Genomic DNA, 20,299 nt, shown 5'->3' on the forward strand with positions numbered 1-20,299 from the left:
ATAAAATATCACTTCCACACAACATTGTTAATGGCAGTCATTTTATTTTATTGTCATATTTAATAATCTGTGATACAGAGCAGATTATGGCCTCATATCTATTTTATTTTTTATTTTTCCTTTCAGAAAGAGTTAAGCCTGCCCAGAAGAAGGAGTGTGTAAGTACATTCTGTATTGATATATCCAGCATTTTATATTCAGAATTTAATACTTTTCATGTTGTAGTGTGTGTTTTGCTGTTCCTGTTCTTATTCATATCAAACAGATGACTTGCGCAACAGAAAAAATGATATATATCATATGTTTTGGAACCAAAACTGGTGTAAGAAGCTACCACAATAAAGTAGTAAACAAGCTATTCATGTTATGGGCAGCAGCTTACAAAGAGGCTTATTCCTTGCGTTAATTTACACTTCGTATGCCATACCAGCTTTATGATATTTTCTGCTCTCTCAACAATATATAACAAATGGAGAGTCAGTAATATACGCTTGAGTGAATATTGTTTCACAATGTTGGCATATTCCAGTGCAAGGGTTGTTGAACAGAAAGCTAGTCAGTCAGGTTAAATACACTTATTTTGCTGAATTCATTTTTGCAGTAATGTAAAAGTTGGGAGTGTTGATATGTTATGCGTGAACTTGTTTATATATGTATGCACAGTATATAAATCAACCAAGTCAATTCATTTCTCATGTTCAGAGGTGTCTTAAAATGAAAACAAGATACAGCAATAAAAGTTTCAAACTGCATATTAAAAAGTAATTCAAATGGTTAAATCAGTATCAGATCAACTCTATACAAAGCACTAAAATAAATCGCAAAAACAACCTGTTAACAGGCCAGATTTCTCAGAATGTCCAAATTTTTGCCTCATATTTTTTGATTTGTTCCTCATAAAATTTGTGTTTTTTTGGCAAATCACTGAGGACTAAGTATGTAAATAATGACTTACATTTTAGTTTTAGACTTTATATCCTTCAGACAAAATGAATGCCAACACAAATCCTGTTACTCTAGCAACATTCTAAGTATATAAGAGCAATATTTAACATTCATCCCTGATTTTGTGCCTTTGTGCATCCATTATTTTTAGCTTTGTCCAGAGTTCTGTGTTTAGAAGTTGAGAGGTATGCAAAGAAGCTTAACTACAAGTTCACATTAACTATACAAATGACTCTGGAACTGTAACCTTGCAATATTTCACACAAAATGGGCACTGAATGCATAGCACTAAGGGAGAATGAAATATATGAATGGACAACAACACCATAAACTAAGAAAAGATTTTCAGAATCAGCAAAAGATTTTTACTCAAGTAGAATAGCAACTTAATATACAGCAATATAGTCAAATATGAAATATTTTCAAAGTCAGTAAAAGATTTCTTTAATCCTATATATGATCCTGTAAACTGTATTGGTTAGCACCATTTCATTCATTTAATTTCTAAAATCAGTCCATGGCTTCATACCTAACGAATCCAGTGATCTATTAACCAGCATATTGCATTTACTATCTGGAGTTAAAATACAAGGTTATTAGGATTCATTTAGTAAATGAGCAAAACAGCAGGATCAGATGTCAGTGCAGTGAAAAAGCAACCTGAAATGGTATTCATGCAACATTTTAAAGTGGGGATAAGAGAGAGATGAAATTCACACACTGAATTTTGTAACTTGCTGTAACACTTTAAAATGCCCACCTACACCTTCACATCCCCACTAATTAAGTATACTAATCATGAGATGACTGTATCTTAGAGTTAGCGGAATTCCTATGAATATAGCAGTCTTTATACAAATGACATCCAGTGGACGTTATCTCCCATGTCTTGTCTAGCATTCTTTTAAAAGTTATTTTTAGCTGCACATCACCTCCATACCCCTGTAACATCTCACTTAATATAATCATCCCTGAGGTCATGCTATCTTGGGAGTAGGACGATTCCACTATACAATGCATTCTCATTATATTTGGCCATTTTAATTAATTGTACATCTCACTCTGGTGTCGTAATCCTCTTTAAACTAAAATAAAGAAGTATGATCACATGGGAAGACTGATTGAGTAGTTTGCTATGAATCATAGTATTACGAAACATAAAGCAGTTTAATAGGCTAATCAAGCAAGAGAGCTGAAACTGGAAAATGCACCAAAGATCAGAATCCCAGAACTGTATTCACTGAAAACATTCTGTTGAAAAATACTTTTTTAAGTGATTTTGCAGGGGGCAAGCCCCCCACACCCTCTGAACTTATACATACCAAATCTGAGATCAGTCTTACTCGAGGAAGAGGGAAAATCCCATTAAAAGGGAATCACATCTTGCACTACTCACTGACAGTTATTTCCTAAGGAGATAGTCTGATCACCGGCATGTTGAAGTTTGGGCAGTTGAAGCTTGAGAGTTCAAGCTTTGTCCACCAATAGGATAACTGCTGGAACCATAGAGTAGGGTGGAGGCTGCTGTTCTATTAAATTTATAAGTGACTTAGATGAATATTTAAAAACTGTCACTGATTTTGGGCCTTTGGCCTACATTATTTTGGGCTTTTTTCAGAGCTCTACACCAAAATAAATATGAGAGATCTGACTGAAAATTGTGTGCTGGTCCCTGACAACTTGCACCTGGGGAAGCTGCCCCCTTCACCTGGCGATAACTATGATTCGGAGACAGATATCTGAGTCACAATTCTGAAGTAATGGAATGAATTGTTGCCCACTTGTGTTGAGCTCTCAAATAAAAATTCTCATTTTATTTCTGCTTTGTTGCTACTATTTATTTATTTATTTATTTATTTATTTACTTTACATTTGTTTACTGGGATAGTCCGACTGGATATATGTCCATTTTTAGCAGAGGCCTGGGGAGAAAAGCTCCAAGTTATAAGTTACATTAGTAACAGATACAAATTGAAAACATAGTTTACAGTCTTTTAGAAAAATCTCAAAATCAGGTTACATGCCTTTAAAAATACGGTACACAATTAGATTAGGTAATCAGCAGTTTAACACATGTAGGGATTTTACCAGTTACAAACTCTTGATAAGTAACAGTTTCACACAGTTTCACAAGCAACAAAGCAAGATCTTGTACAAATTTGAGACTGGTTGACAGATTTAACTAGGCAAGGTATCCTTATCAGTGGGTAGGGTTAGTCAGGTTTTGAACATGGACATTGGCAGTGCCTTTAAAAGTATAGTTTGAGACTTTATTTAAACTGGGTTAGAGAGGATTCAAGAGTGAGTTCAGCAGGAAGAGAATTCCCAATCTTGCTTACAGAGTTAGCAAATAGAGTCCCCAGCCACATTTTTGTTTTTGGAGGTTTAAACCAGCAGTTTATTGGCAGAGCGAAGTGACCTTCGGTTACTGTAGGGGTTAATATTTTTATTTAGTGCAGGTGTCTTATCAGGGTGATTAAGAACTTTGTGGGTGATAATCAGTTGGTTGTATTGTGGTAGACTAGTCCATTCAAGCCAGCCTAGTCGAGTTAAGTTGAGGCAGTGGTGTGTTGTATAGGTCGTACCTGTAGCAAATCTAGCAATATAGTTGTACCAGCTAGTGAGTTTGCTAAGAGTGGTTTTATTCAAGTTGGTGAATAGGGGGGAGGCATAGAAAAGGGTAGACAGTAAGTGGGAGCGAACTATAGAAATTCTGGCGAGTGGAGTGAGGAAAGGTTTGATCCTATAGAGGGAGCCTAGTTTTTTGTTAACAATTTTGATAGTTTGATTGACATGGGTATCATATTTTAGGGTATTATCAATTGTGACTCTTAGGAGATTGGTGTGCACATCTGAGAATATCAGTGTGCCATTGCTGGATTTTATATGAATGGAGAGGAGGGCTTGCAAGTGGGGAAAAAATAAGCAGCTTAGTTTTGTTAGGGTTTAAGATAAGCTGACACTCTGCAAACCATTTTTCCATAAAGTTACAAGTATTTTGGGTTACTGTCATAAGATCAGCCATTGAGGAGGCTGCACACATTAGAGTGGAGTCATCCGCGTATTGAATGCAGATAGCCTTGGGAGTGACTGTGGGTAGATCATTGATAAAGACAGAGAAGAGAAGGGGTCCTAGTATGGAACCTTGGGGAACACCTAGTGTAATGGGAAGATGGGTAGATAGTGTCTTCTGCCATAGTACAGCTTGTTGTCTGCCGGATAGATAAGATTGGAACCATTTAATTGCACAATTATTTATTGAGAATGTTTTTAGGGTACGGATAACTAATTGATGGTTGACCATGTCAAATACCTTAGAGAGATCTAAAAAGAGGGCTGAGGTTAGCTTGCTAGCATTACGGTTGTGGTTAATGGAGTTAGAAAAGGATAGGAGGGCTGAAGTGGTGCTGTGATTTGGCCTGAAGCTGTGCTGAGAGTTAGCTAATAGTTTATTCTGAGTGAAATAGAGCATAAGTTGTTTATGAACACATTTTTCCATTATTTTGGCCAGTGGTAACAGTATGGCTATTGGTCTGTAGTTTGATAGTTCTAGTGGGTTACCTCCTTTGTGGAGGGATAACGTAGGGAATCTTCCAGATCGAGAGGATGGGGGCTTCTGACAATGTTCGGTTTATAATAATGGAGACAGGGTATGCAATGGCCACTGCCACCTTTTGTAGATATTCTGGTCGAAGGACGTCAGCTGCTAGGGTAGTGGGTTTTAATTTATTAATTATAGACCTGATGGTTGATGTAGAAACAGGCTGGAAATTAAAGAAGAATGGGGTGATGTCTAGGGAAGAATCAGGATTAGAGCAACTGGGAGCCAGTTTGCTAGCTAGTGATGGATGGTCTCATTTGCAGTTTCCTCAGGGGATTTTAGGTTGCAAGTTAATGGGGTAGGAGTGGAAGATTGACCAAGGTGGAGCAGTTTAATTCCTGCCCAAATCTTTTGAGGTTTGTTTTGATGCTTTTGCTGAAGGTGGTGGTAGAATTTTTTTATCTAGCAGTGTAGATTTTTTGGTATCATTCCTTAACTGTCGGAATTTGATTTGGTCAAGTGGGTCTTTAGAGATATGCCATTTGTCCCATGCTTTATTTCTTGCTATGATATTGGATTTAGTTTCTTTAGAGAGCCACGGGGCAGTTTTAGTTTTAGCTCTAACGGTGTGAACAGGAGCATGCGAATCGAGAATAAGTGGGCTACAGCATCATCCAATGGAAGATGCTTTAGGACAGACCAACTGCATGCTTTGAGTTCATTCTGGAAAAGGGTGGCATTGAACTTTTTATTGTTTCTGATCGATTTATAGGTGGTGTGGTGGAGGTTGTCTGCTTTATGTTTGATGATGTAAGTAAGTAAGTAAGTGGTCACTCACATCATCTGGGAGGGTGCCAGAGTTGTACAGGTCTGGGTGGTTGTTGATAAGGATCCAGTCCAGGATGCTATCTTTGTTATTGGTTTTGTTTATTCTAGTGGGTGTGGTAATGAGTTGTGTGCAACCATGAAGGTTTACATGGGTTATGGGAGATTCAGGGGAGCAGTTATTCCAATCAATATTAAGGTCACCCAACACCATTGTTTCATGGGGGTATGTACTGGATATCCATTGCAGGAAGTCTTCTATGGTGTTTGAATTATTACCTGGGGGAATGTACATGCATACTATGAATATACCTTTATTTTTTATTAAGTTGTAATTTGGTAATGATAATTTCAGCATTATTGAACAGGGGAGGTAATTGTGGGGCTAGAGTGATGTCTAGTATATTTTTATAGAGGAATGCTACTCCCCCACCTTTCCTACATTACGATCAAGTCTAAGTATGTTGTACCCTGGAGGGATAACTTCATTGTCTTTAGTTCCTGGTTTTAGCCAGGTCTCTGTGAGACATAGCTCATCAGGTGAGTAGACTGCAAAGAGGGCATGGAGATTATGGACCTTGTTGTTTAAGCTCCTGATGTTTAGGTGACAAGTTAGGAGAGAGTTAGGCAGCGTTGTTGTCAGTAAAATGTTGGAGGGAGTGATGGCCTGGAGGCTAGTATTTATTGGTGTGGTAGGACCAGGGTTTATCATGCTGTATTGAAAGGTAATAATGGTTTTCAGAGCTTTGTTAATTATTTTTTTATAATATCTGCCTTTAGGGGAAATAGACAATGGCTTGTTTAGTTGATGGTGTTTAAGAGTGGAGGAGTCAAGTTCATAGAGAGTTATGAGATGGTCGGTTTTATTTGAAATTGGAGTCGTGATGGTTTGGGATATGGGGTGATGAAAGCCTAGGTAGGGCTGGTTTTCGTAGGTGGTGAGAAGATAAGGAACGAGCAAAAGTGGTAAAAGTGACAGTATTAGTCTCATTTTGGAGGGTAACATAGTAGTTGTCTGGGGTTTGTTGTTTAGGGCTATATTTGGAGGTGGAGAGTAATATTATTACAGAGAGGCTTTGTGGCAGGAAGAGGTGGTGGTTGGGAGTTGTAATTTTCTATGATAGGTTATGGTAGAGGGGGTGTGTGGTTCTTTGGGCTTTAAATTTAGCAGCACTGGGGGTGGGTGAGAATTGGGGGCAGGGAGGAGTGTTTAGCAAGCCTGAGCACAGTGAGGGCAAGCGGAGTAGGGCTAATCCAGACCACGAGGTACCTTAGTGTGGGCCTGTGAGGTAAGGAGTTAAAAGCTGATATCTGTTAGTTTTTAAGTTAACTGCAGTCAATGATTTTTCTTTTGTAACTTATGCTGCAGTTGTATGAGCTACTTTTGGGGTCAGTTAGGTGCAAATTGTAGGTTTAAACTAGTGACTGGTAGAGCCAGTCAGGAATAACTTAAGATTTATTTTTAGAGGGTGTTGTTTGTCTATAACTAGTGACTGGTGAATCCAGTTCAAAGTCAAAGGTACAGAGTACAGGGAGTCCTAGGGGCTGCTTCCTAGTGCTGTGGACCCAGAAAGGTTCAGTGTCTGCTATGGGAATACTGCTAAAGCTTAGATAATATCCTTTATGGGTAGATTAGCTTCCTTCCAATGTGGTCACAAATAAGTTGTTGTCTTTAAAATTCAGAGCCGAGCAGTAGGGGGATAAATCTGGCAGAGGGACAGAGAGAGAGAATTTCTTCAGGGTGTTATAACTACTTATTAGCTTTAAACAACATTTTAAGTCTCTAAAACACTGGTGAGTATAGCAATGTAAACAGGCTGTGTCCATACTATAACCGGTACTATAAAATGCAGTACTCTAGTGTTTCACAGTTATTCAATACAGCATTGCAGGTACAGAGATACCAACTACTAATAATGCCAAGATCAGTTAAAACTCATCCAGTAGTCAGCAAGCAACAGAGAAGTTAATTTTACATAAGCTGGATTTAAAACACAGTTGCAATGATGCTTTGCAATTCAGCTATCTGACAACCATATAACACACAGTTATGACCAAGCATTAGGAAAAAAAACATTTCCCACCATATCCACTTTTGTTCCTAGTAAATTAAGTTGTCAGTTGTGTAAAGCACTTACCATGCTAGGCAGAGACCGGTATCTAGTTCCAGAGGCACTAGGGAAACTGGATATGGCGCCTAGAGTAGGGGTTATTTGTAGCCTCAGTTCAATAGCTAGAGACAAGCGCTTGCCTCTTGTACTTTAGTAATACTGATTTCTGCAGCGTCTCAACATTAGTGCATTTGTTTACACTGGGCTAATTTTGAATTTAGATTAGCATAAAGATTATATAACTTTTTGCTGTTGTAATTTTATTTTCTTGTGTTGTATCTTGTCAGAATTATAATAAAATATATTTTATTTTGAAGTCAGATAAAATGAAATGTACCATTATTGCAAAGCATTTAAAAATACTGATTACTGCACGATTTTCTAATACAGCAAGATATTTATCAGAATATTTTGGCATGCGTAGTATCGACACAGTTTTGTCACTGCTTATAGAGATATAGTGGCAGGACTACTAAGTAAGGAACTGGAAACAAAATTGCTTCACAGTATTATCACTGAGATAATATTACCATTCTGTGTCTAGAAATGCTGTGAAGCTACGGGAACCATGTACTGTGTGCATTTTGTTGTGTACACCTAACAATTAATTTCCATAAATATTTTCTTTTAAAAACATAACCTGCAAATGGTGACTGCTTATGTTTGCTGAATACAATATCATCCAGTTTAAAACAAAATTAAAAAATGATTTTAAGCTTAACAAAAACATTTGAACATAGGAATGTAGACATCTCTAAATATAATTTTATGGTTCTGCTATGAAATGCCAACTTCCTGAAAGTTGATGCTCCATAAGGATGAAAAAAATGCCAGAAATACGGAAGGGTGGAAAACTCCTTTTTTCTTGTTTTTCCCAGGAGGGCCAAGCCACCAAATGTGTGTGGGGGGGGGGGGGAGCCCCCAACATCCCCCAAACTTATATATACCAACTCAACAGTCACTGCTGGTGCACAATTAAAAATTGTGCTGGGAATGATTGCCTATGGGGAAAGCATTTAGTGTTACACCATTCATCTGTTTTGTTTTTTCTAACAGCCACTGATGCTTGAGCATTTTCACTTTGAGCATGTGTAGGGAAGCCATAATTTCACGTGTTATGCCTACAAAGCTAAAAGAAGAGTACTTTTTTCATCAGAGCAATACTGCTGTATTGTCACATTTTGCTGTGTAGGCAACACCTCATAGATTTTGCCAGGGTGAAACTTTTTTGCCGTGAAGGACTAGACGAGATGAGCTCTTTTCTACGAAGTTCACTTCATGCTAATTGTGTAACTGAATTGCATAACTTAAGTAAGATTAGGCTAGTTATTTCCCGATTCCTGTTTTTGTCCTTCACCTTAGTCACTGCCTTATATTTCTGTGACCTATTTTTTGTTAAACTGCCAGTACATTTCATACTGAAATATCTGGGTAGCATAATCAGCTTGCTATAGTTTAAAAAAAAATAAAAGTCTTCTTTTTTGAAGGTGGCAGGGAGCGCTATGGGTCTTGCTTGGAGTGCTAGTATAAGGCCATAAGGGAATGGACCGTTTTTCCTCTTGCCTGATTGGAGACAGAATTATCTTAAAATTTAAAGAGCTAAATAACACTTTCACTTTAACATGCCGCTGAATGATTCGATCACAAGTAAAATTCATATAATAAATTACTGTCACTGGGTTTCTGGCTAGGGGTAAGTCCTGACTATGATCTAGATGACCAGGGTTCAAGTAATGATCCAGGCACTGGAGTAGTCAATAGGGTAGGGAGAATGATGAGGCAGGGGATACTTACCCTTTCTGGGGGGGCAAGTATATCCTGGTATATGTGATCCATCTGCAATCTGTGATTGGATGTAGCATTTGCCTATGGGAAGGGGGTTTACTGGAATAAATGTTACTTGTGAAAGCAGGTAGCCCATTGCATGATGCTCCATGGGTTCTCTTTGGCTGCCTGGATAATGGTGTACCATGTGATCATCCTCTTGACAAATAAAGGACAATGAGAAAGTGACTATCTGCACACAATATAAAGTGACCGGCATGCTGTCAGAACTATGGTCAGAAATAGAGCCACTGAGACCCTGCTTACCCAGCTATTATAGCCGTCTGCCACCATGCAGCCTACATACTATAAAGACCAAATGTGCACAGCAGTGAGGTTATTTCTTCCTGTTTCATGGTATAGCCATCCAAGCTCTTGGCAAACACACCTATTCTATAAATGGTACAACAAGCATGCCTTCTGATGAAGGCATGTTTCTCTCAGACTTTGAAATGTGCTAAAGCAATGGATAGTTCAGAAAGGTATGCTGGCTTAAAAGAAGTGTTAATGTTACAGATGGACCACACAGTAACCAGGATCAGCACTAGCGTCATTTCTATTTTTATATGCAATTTACGTGCTGTCATTGCTAATGCAATTGATATTCACACTATATACAGCTTGAATCTTCTATTAGTAGATAGTTTAAAAATAAATAATATTTGCCTTTTTTACATCAATAAGTAATCCACTTGCCCCCCCCCCCCCCCCCAGCCTGCAGGGGAGCTTCCAGCACCCCATGCAAGGAAGCTGGCTTATAATATTGCGTGTAGTTTTTGTAAAACACAGATACAATTGCAACACACATTAGACCAGAATCATCTTTTGGTAATTAGTGAATTAGGTAAGTTAGATCCCTAGTGAAAAGTATGAAGTTATCTGTATTTTTGTGACGGCAACACTTTGGATCAGGCAGTGATGGGGGCAACTAAAAATTCTGTTGCAACAGCAACAAACTCTGTGACAGTATTTCAAGAGCAGCAGTTCTGGTGTTGATGAACTTCTGAAAGAAACATCATGTCTACCAATAGGGAAGCAGAATGTTCAGTGCCTGCATTACTTCTGAGACATACTTTTTAAAGTCTCAGTGCAAGAAATCTGGACAAAGCCTGACAAAATGGGGGGACAGAGGCCCAAAATAGGAACAGATAGATTCCTGTCCCAATGACTTCCCATACTCTGAAACAAACTACCCATTCATGTCAAGCAAAGCTCCTCATTGGGCCTCTTTAAGAAAAATCTTGACAACTAGATGGGAAATAGAAAATTCACCCCGGGGATCACTTCTGTGGCACTGCTTGACAGGGGCACAGGAAAATAATTTTCTTGGGTGGTGAAAGCCAGAGAACCTTTTTGGCTAGGCTTATATAGGCCATAGGGCTGATAGCCTAGTACCTACCTATGAACTTATAAATATTGCTCTTATAAACTTAGAAAGTTGCTAAATTAACATGGTTTGCATTAGCATCCATTTTTCTGAAGGACATGAAGTCTAAAACTCAAATGTATATCATCATTTGGTGACTTTAGCCCTCAGATCAGCCCACTGATTTGCCAGAAAACCACAAATTTTATGAGGGAACAGACCAAAAATATGGGGCAAAAATATGGACATTCTGCAAAAATCTGGACAGTTGAGAGGTATGTTCTGAGAGGATTTAATTACAGATTGCTTCTATTTTACTTCCTTCAACAGTTAAAAAAACAACTGATCATACAACAAATCTGACAGTTAGCCAGAGCTGCAAATATTGAACATAAATCGTACTATACTAAAATATACGTTAAAAGAGAAGCAAGGAAAAATATTACCTCTTAAGTTTAAGTTTGCTCTTGTAAATAATATCAAACTGTTTTTATAAAGCAGTAGACAGTAAGGAAATATGCAACATTCAGCATTTCAATATATGTAACTGAATTTAGTGAATTAATTTGTATTGTGATAAAGCCGCGGTGGTACAGCTGTTAGCATTGTCGCCTCACAGCAAGAGGTTCTCCCATTTGATTCTCGGCTGGAGCGCCTTCTGTGTGGAGTCTGCATGTCCTTCCCGCGGTCGAGTGACATTTAAAAGACATGCAGGTAGGTGCGAACGTGAATGGGTGTGCCTTCGTTGAAGGTTGGGTATTGGGCTGGCAACTCGGCACCATAAAAATCCACTGCCAATCATGAGCAGACCGGAGATCCGCTGTGGCGACCTCTAACCGAAAAAAGCTGAAAGTCTTTTAATTTGTATTATGATAAAAATAGTAGCAATAAAATGAAATATAAATGACAGCAAACTTAAACATGAAAATCCAGTATTTCAAAATCACAATGAAATTTCAAGTAAAAGTTTACTCATCAGAGTTTGAAAAAAGTAAAGTGTCTTACCTGAAACTTCATAGCACATGTGAAGAGTGATAGAGGTACCTGGATAGATGAGGATAGGATGAATGTCCACATGTATTTTAATCAGAGTGCTGAAGTTTTCAGGGAGATCTGCATGAATAAAACATTGCATAACAAACATGCTTGAAAACAACATGGTCTTTACATGCATTTGGTATGTCAGCATCTTGGGACAAAGGTCAATGAACACTTCTGTGAACTAATAAATTTCAACGCCAGTAATACTTTTTACTATTTATCTACATTGAACACTTCTGTGACATGAAGCCATACATTCTAAGCATTTATGTAAAGTGAAGTACACAACTTTCATACGATCACCACTCGGACAAGAGTTTGATTCAGCAAACTGGTGATGGACTAAACAGACCTGAAAGGTCTCCTAAAAACATCTAGAAGAGGCTACTGTGACAGTCTGGTTCCTCCAATACAAAGTTAAATATAATGGGGGACAAATTTTAAATATTGCTCTTATAAACTAAAAAAAACAAAAAAAAGCTAAAATAATTTTTGTGTTGCCATGCATTTTCTGAAAGACATGAAGTCTGAAACTCAAATGCCTATCATTATTTTATTACTTCAGTCTTTTATGATTTGTCAGAAAACCACAAAATTTATGAAGAACAGATCAAAAATATAAGGCAAAAATCTGGACATTCTGTGAAAATCTTCACAGGTGAGATGTTTGCCTTTGAGTCTGCAATGATTTCAGGAGGCCTTTAAGTCTACAAATAATGTGCTGTTTATTCTCTCTCTCTCTCTCTCTCTCTGTCTTTAAGCTGATATATAACAATTCAAATGTTGTTTTAAGACATAATTTATTTATTCCATGCCTCTTCCTCTCTCTCTCTGACTTTTCATTTCCTGTCTGTAATCTTGCATTGCATGTGTTCCATTGTTTTTCTCCCTCAGTCCATCTCTTTATTTATCCCTACTGTTAGTGCATACGGTGCTGCCTTTTTTGTCATTTACTGAATTCTGTTGTCTGGGTGAGTGGGTCCATATCATCTCTTCATCCATGATGGGTTTTTATGAATACTCATAATATAAAATAGCAGGATAAAGTCCTCCTACAAATAATCAAATAACTATACTACTGCAGGAGATTCTATCTAGTACTTATAAAGCTCCAGAATGTAGAACTCCTTACCTCTGCCTCTCAGACAGAGCATAAGCACTGACCTTCAAACTACAACTGCAATAACATCTTAAGGGTACTTGGCTCTGCACCTCTGCTCCTTATACGTTCACAGAGTCGTAGGTAAGTGCTAGGCTAGCTGCCCTTGCAGGCCATTTTAAGTCTATCCAATTTTCATTTTGGTGCTTGAATTAACCTATCCCATTTGTTTAGAGACTGGTCTTACCCATCCCATGGTCATTAATTATATATTACCCCTGATGAGAATAACTGGGATCATACCAGTGATAATTTGAAAGAACCCATGCATGGGATAAAGCATTTAGGAGCTGCATGTATCCATTAGTAGTACAGGGGTCAGTCCTGGGGTAATTTTTCTGTTTCCCATCCATAGATCTAATTTGTGCTTGAAAATGGACAGCAATAAACTTTGTTTTATGTGGATGGGAGTCCATAGCAGCAGTCTCCTCTGGGAGACATACCTGTCCCTATAAACTATTTAGATCCCTAGACTGAGTATTTCCAATGCCGTTTGACCTGCTGATGTGCAGTAAATCGATCAGTATAGGGTCAGATGATGCCTTGTATGCCAGACACAGGTCACCTCTTAGCAATCTGTAGGATACTGAGAATAACGACCGGGCTCTAAGTCGGTCCATATAGGACATGTTGTTTAGGCCTTGTATGCCTTTAGTAAGGCATCACTGTCAGCATTCCAGGTGTTGCATGTGTCTAGACATGTATCTTCTAGATGAGTACCACACTTTGTCTGTACACTCTTTCACTAGTTCTCAATAATATCTTCTTCATTATCCTCTCATCCCTCTAATCCCTCCTCCCCCATTTCGACAACCTAATATGCTTTCTTTCTTTTTTTAGTTAGTTGTCTAAATGTATCTTCTATTTATTGTTTAAATGTATCTCTCTCTCTTCCAGTCACCCTTACCATCTAACTAATAATTGTCTGTGCTGTTGTTTCGTATCGCTGACTGCACTACTTTCTTATGCCTGGATGCTTCACTGGATCTTTTTCTTTTTCCTTTGATGGGTTTTATGAGTGAAGTAAACAATGTACGTGATACTTCAAAAAGAACTTGTCTGTGTAATGAAAAGATGCTCAGGATGTCGTGAGTTTGCATTTTAAGGAAGTAAAACTTGATTTACTAGAAGTAAGTCCAACAAATAATATAATTGCCAATTTCATTAGGCCGCAGATGATATAACACATATATTCTGACAAGTACAAGTGTACAAAATCACAATTGTTTAAAATTCACAGTTGTCATACAAGTGTCAAAGACAAAATGCAAATGTCACATGAGGCAAAGCACAAGTTGGTATTACGAAGGAATAAATAACAGTATTTTATTATTTACAGACATCCTCTTGAGAGTAACAGACAAAATATGTGTTTGACTCAATGAATCAACACTATGTAAACATTAGTAGCTGTTTAACATTTTATAAAGTGGGAAATGTTTTTGTATTAGCCTTAGATTAAATTCTGCTGGATGGGAATGTTAATAGCCACTGTTTGCTGAGAAATTGTAATTCATTTGTGCTGGCCTGCATCTTGACTAGATTTATCTATAGCCTAGTATATTACCTGTCTTTTACTATATAGCTATAACATATTGCAAAACTTTTGTGCTGCAAGATTCATCTGCAGAATATGTGGTAGATTTGCTGCTTGGGCTATACCTGTACATTAAAATGAAGGAGTTTCATTTGCATTTGGAATTATAAGTGACATTTTACTGGACTGGTAATGAAGTTAGAAAACTGTTGCTTTTCATGATGGTTGCTTCCTACACCTGTATCCAGATCCTTGGTTTAGGTAGTGGATATAGTTTAGTTTAAATATTTGCATGCTGTTACAAGAAACAAATTAACGAGAAAGGTAACATCACTTTTAAAACTTCTTTTGGTTGATTGTCTAAATCTGGAAGATGTCACCAATGTAGTTTTATTTTAGATGTGACAAATACCACATAGAAAAATCATGACAGACTTATAAGCTGTCATGGAAATTCTGACCATAATACTAAAACCATAGTTTATTTAGCTTAGTGCTGCTCTTGTGACACTTTTTATGTCAGTAAAACTGACCATTCACTTAGGGTCTGAATTTATGAACACTAAACCAACATCAAGAAGAAAAACTAATGCTTTTTTCAAGCACTCTATTGTCTGTATTACTTTTAAAAAAAATGTGTTTTTCATAGTTGCGAATATCAAGATACCAGAGAGGGGAGATCCCTGGAAAGTTGTTAGAATTAATTTGGCAGTTGAAATTGATTGCTGATAAAATTAGTTGATTGGCTGGCTTTGAACAAGTGGTAACAGTTAATTAATTATTTTTCAGATTTTCATTTTATGGACCTAAACAGTTTTGATAAAGTCCATTTTTATGGTATACAAGTACTCAAATGTTCGGTACAATAAATACGATTTTCTGTATATTTTGTGCCCAATGGAGTACACTACTGGAAAATTCTCATGTGATTTCTTTTTTTTTTTCTTTTGGCTTGATGATTTGGTTTGGTTCTTAATATGAGAACAAGCACTTGGCCAATAAGGAAAACAGGATGAGTTCCCATAGAGCAGCATTCCCTCTCTGAGAAGGTGGCAGGATACATGGGTGATGGATACTTGACCTCCACCCTTTTGTGGTACAGGATAAAGAGTGACAGCGTCCTGATGCCAGGGTCATGAAGAGATCAAAATACATCAGATGTCGTAGGCACATGCAAGTAACATTAAGACTACTGCATGTATCTCAGAACAAGGTTACAGAAGGTAAGAGAAAACTGAAATAAGAAAATTGACAACAAACAATAACCTTTATTTTGCTGTAAGTACTAATAAGCTAGACTGTACATTGTACAGTTTTGTACCCAATACTTTTCCATTTGAAACAGCTGTACTCTGGGCTGACAGTTCTTGTGGTATGACACTACTGAAGGGGTGTTCAAAACAGATTACATCCAGCAGAAGGAAGTAGTTTTAGAGTGGCCACGGTGGTGCAGTGGGTAGCATTGTTGCCTCACAGCAAGAGGTTCTCCGGTTTGATCCTTGGCTGGGGTGCCTATTGTGCGGAGTGTGCATGCCCTCTATGTGGTCACATAGGTTTCCTCCAGGTGCTCCGGTTTCCTCTCACATCCCAAAGACATGCAGTAGGTGGATTGGACACTCTAAATTGGCCCTAGGTGTGAGTGCGTGTGTGTGTGTCTTCTGTGGAAGGTTAGGCGCCGGGCTGGAAACTCGACACTGTAAAACTCCACTGCCAATCATGAGTGGACAGGTGATCTCCTGTGGCAAACCCTAACTGAGAAAAGCCGAAGGAGGAAGTAGTTTTTTTCTGTCAACTGCTTAACCACCCCTCCCCTGACATCCATCCTGCTCATAATGGACCCTTCCTGTCTCCCTTACCTGAATTTGTGAATTCTTACACTGTCTTCTGTATATCATATATCATATGGTTTCTAATGAGAAGAGTTCCATCTCCTCTCTTGTTTGGTAACATCTTTTCCCTCCATCTTACACACACTTAGGGTCCTAGAGGCTTTTTCTGGGCTCCCCCCAGCAGCCTTGTATGGCTCCCAGAATGTAACTATGTACTTACTGCCTGCCTTTACAAAGTGCAGCCAAAGGCAGCTTTAACAGCTGGACTTAACAGAGAAGAAACTACAGAGGCTTACCTGGAGTAACATCACGGACTTACGATTGTTGTACATTTGACACAGTATACAGCAGCTACTAAAGGCCCAGTAGGCCTCTGTTGCTAGCTTCATGTAGAAAGCCTAAAAGATTTGTGCTTCACCCTGGGACAGAGAATACATGCAGGGGATGTGACAGGTTTTTCAGATGTGTATGCAACTCATAGAATTAAATAAGAAGATGGTATCCTTTTTTTTTTTTTTTAATGAAAAATCATAAAACAGACATGCAAGTAAGCTAAGATGCAAGTTGGTGTCATGATGTCTAGAAAGAAGTGCTAAAATGCTTTTCAAAAATAGTAATATTTACTTGCAGCTGTCTTCAAACATAGACGGTAGGAAAAAATAGCTGAGGAGTCTGACAGTACATGGACTAGCCATAAGAGTTTCTAAGTGGAAATACTCTGACAGAAAAATCTAATTATGTGTCATTATCTGCAAGTTAAATATAAGGAGAGTACTTAATATGCAGAACACACACACACACACACACACACACACACACACACACACACACACACACACACACACACACACACACACACACACACACACATCACAGAGCTGTTAAATCCTACACTTCTACTTCAAAAATAGCAAGATACGAACTATGTTTTCTCTGGCTGTCTGACTGGAAATAAGTCCAACTGGTCATTTTTTGAGTAAACCCTTTGAAAAAAACATACACATGTACTGATAAAGCATAAAAGGAAATGTTGTTACTTATTTTTTTGTTTTGTTTTGTTTTGCTTTTCATTTTGAAAGAATATTCCATATGGTTTTATCCTCTTTCTTTTAGAAATCCATCTTCTTATTTAGATAATCACCCAGTCCCTCAATTTCAACATCCACTTCTCCAAGTCCTGTCAGAGATTCACATCAAGTTGTTTTTTTTTTTTTCAAATATGTTTGAAATTACCATATGTGCCTTAAACAATGAAAATGCATTCTTCTACCATGCAATGCATGCAAATGAGAAATCATTAAATGGTTTTCTTTGTTTCTGTATAATCTTTCCTAGGACCTTGGCTACAGTCATCTTAGCTAGGCTTCTCCATTCCTTTGTACAACATGTCCCATTCCCTTTGAACCATTCCCTTTGAACCATTCCCTTTGAACCATTCCCTTTGAATACCTCTGCAGATTTCCTGACACCCTTTCCAATAGGCCAGTCCAAGGTCAGTAACACTGTCTGTAAAAAGGACTTTCAGAAATCCATGGAGTAGTCTGTCCCTCCAGTCTGATGTCTGTGTCTTTTTCTACTCCATCTCTCACCTTCTTCCTGATTAGGATGACCCTTTAACATCTCCCAATATCATGCACTCCCTTCCTCTTCTGGTCTCTAGAGGGAAGAGATCCAGGTATTGCCTCCAGAACTGCACACAATAATCAAAGAGAGTAATAACCAGTGCCAACAGAGAGATGCATTACCTCTTTGCTTCTGGAGTCCATCTCCCAGAGGATGCCTAGCATTTTGTTTGCTGCTATAACTGTCGTCTCGATCTGCTCCTGGTGATCTAATTATTCTGTGATCAACACCCCCAGATAATTTTCCTTCACTGTTACCATTTCTTCATAACCCCATCTCATGCTTCATAACAGGGTTTTGGCCTCCAAGTGTAGGACTTTGCATTAACTTGCAGTCAGCCTCAGTTGCCATTCTTCTGCTGACTTAGTTAATTATTCCAAATAGTTTCATAGTTTCTTCCCCATCATCCACTGCTATTTTTATCTTTGTGTTAGTGGAAAAGACTGAGCCTTTTCTTTGTTCCCTCAGATATTCCTGAAATAAACATGTTAAATATACTGACCCTAAACCTGAGTCCTGTGGTATACCAGTAACCACTTTCCTTATTCTCTCTGGCCACAACCCTCAGTGTCCTACCCTTCAACTATGCAACAATCCAGTTCTTCAGTTTTCTTCATGTCGTAACAGCCCTGGTTTTCCTATTAACCATATGTGCGGGAGTGTGTTAAAGGCCTTAGTGAAATGTGGATAGACACCATCTATTGTTCTTTGTCAAGTTTTCCTATAAATTAGTCATAAAACTGGAACACACTTGACTCTGGAACTATACCAGGTTTTGTCCTGGACATTGCTGTTTTCCAGAAAAGCAACAAATTTTCCCTTTAAAATTCCAGCCATAACTTTCTACGCCACTGCAGTTAAGTTAATGGGCATATAGTTCCTTCAAGTTTTTTTGTGACCCCCTTTGAACAGGGATACCAGAGTTGCTGTCCTCCTTCTCTGGCCAGTGATACAAGATCTCTGAAATGGAATCTGGCACCATACTGACTATATGCCTAAGGATTCTGGGATGTGGCTTAATTGGCTTTTTTACTTTATCCTTCATTAGGGAAGCCATAACTGGTTGCTTTTATGGAGAACAATCTCCAAGACAAAGTCCAGTGTGGTTCTTCCCTGTGTACTTTCTTCTTTTCTGTCCTTTATCTGCCCACTGTGCCCCCAGCTCTGCCTTGCCATTTATCCATCATGGCAACCTGTCCTCACTTTCTTTTGTGAAGACTGAGCCAAACTATTCTTTCCATATCTCTACTTTTTCCAGTCTTCTGCAGTCTTCATCATATCTTTGTTTGGATAGATCCATACCTCTCAAATATCCAGATTTTTACTTAAATTTTTGGTCTCTTCCTCATAAAATGTGTTGTTTTCTGGCAAGTCACTGAGGAGTGAAATCACTAAATAATAACATACATTTGAATTTCAAACTTCAGACCCTTCAGAGAATATATGCTAACACAAATCCTGTTATTCTAACATCTTTCTAAGTTTGCAAGAAAAATATTTAAGATATATCTCTATTTTGGGGCCTTTGTTCACCCTCCCCCCATTTATGTTAGGCTTTGCCCAGATTTCTTGCACTAACAGTTTGAGAGGTATGGACGGGGCTGTCCTTACATTCCTCCTTTTCTGTATCTGCCTAAAAAGCCATTGTTTTCCTTCTTGATTCATTCTGCCAACTCCTTTCCAGTTTATGCCTTTGCTACCCCATCCACTACCACCATTGTTGCCCTTATGCTAGTCTCCTTGCACTATGCCTCGTACACCTTTCTACCCTTTACATTACACATCATGTACATATGTTTCATCATAGCTCTGAAATTCTAGGCTTATGTTCCTCTGTAGCTGCACTGGCCTCCCCTTGGCTTACCTCTTCCTCATGATATTGTCTGTAGCTCTAAGTTCTGAATTCCTGACCTGTTCCCATAACTTGTTTACTCCATCAGTTTACTTCCATTCTCCTAACTAACATTTCACCCTCTCAGCTAGTTTAGCATAACCACCTCTCCTAAAATCCCAGACCGGCACATTGATCTTTGTGCTCCTACCCGTCCCCTTACTCTAAAATGCACAGTGGTATGATCACTGTTTGAGGAAGGGGCCTTGATCTAGATATCAATGACACCCATTCACTTTGGTTAGAATTACATCTAAAAATTCTATCTTTTCTGATACAGTTGTACATACGTTGGGTAAACTTCTCATGGCCAAAGACCTCGGTCACCTCTATTGCCTCTCAGTCTGTTCCTGGCATACATAGACTATTCCATGAGTGTTACCCTCTTTCTCACTCATTTATTGTGCCTTGCAGTCTCTCATCCTCTTACCTCGATGTCCCTGGGGGTTGTTTCAATGAATCAGTCCAGTGGCTCTTCCTCAACCATCTACAGTTATTGCCAGGGTATTTCCTGCAACCTAGGTTTGAAACCACCTTACTTCATTGCCCTTTCATGAGGTGGCATACCCTACTCCGATGCCCTTTCATGAGGTGGTATACCCTACTC

This window comes from Protopterus annectens, chromosome 13.part0, assembly GCF_019279795.1.
Source record: "Protopterus annectens isolate FY-2018-M chromosome 13.part0, PAN1.0, whole genome shotgun sequence".
In the NCBI taxonomy this organism is placed as follows: domain Eukaryota; kingdom Metazoa; phylum Chordata; order Ceratodontiformes; family Protopteridae; genus Protopterus; species Protopterus annectens.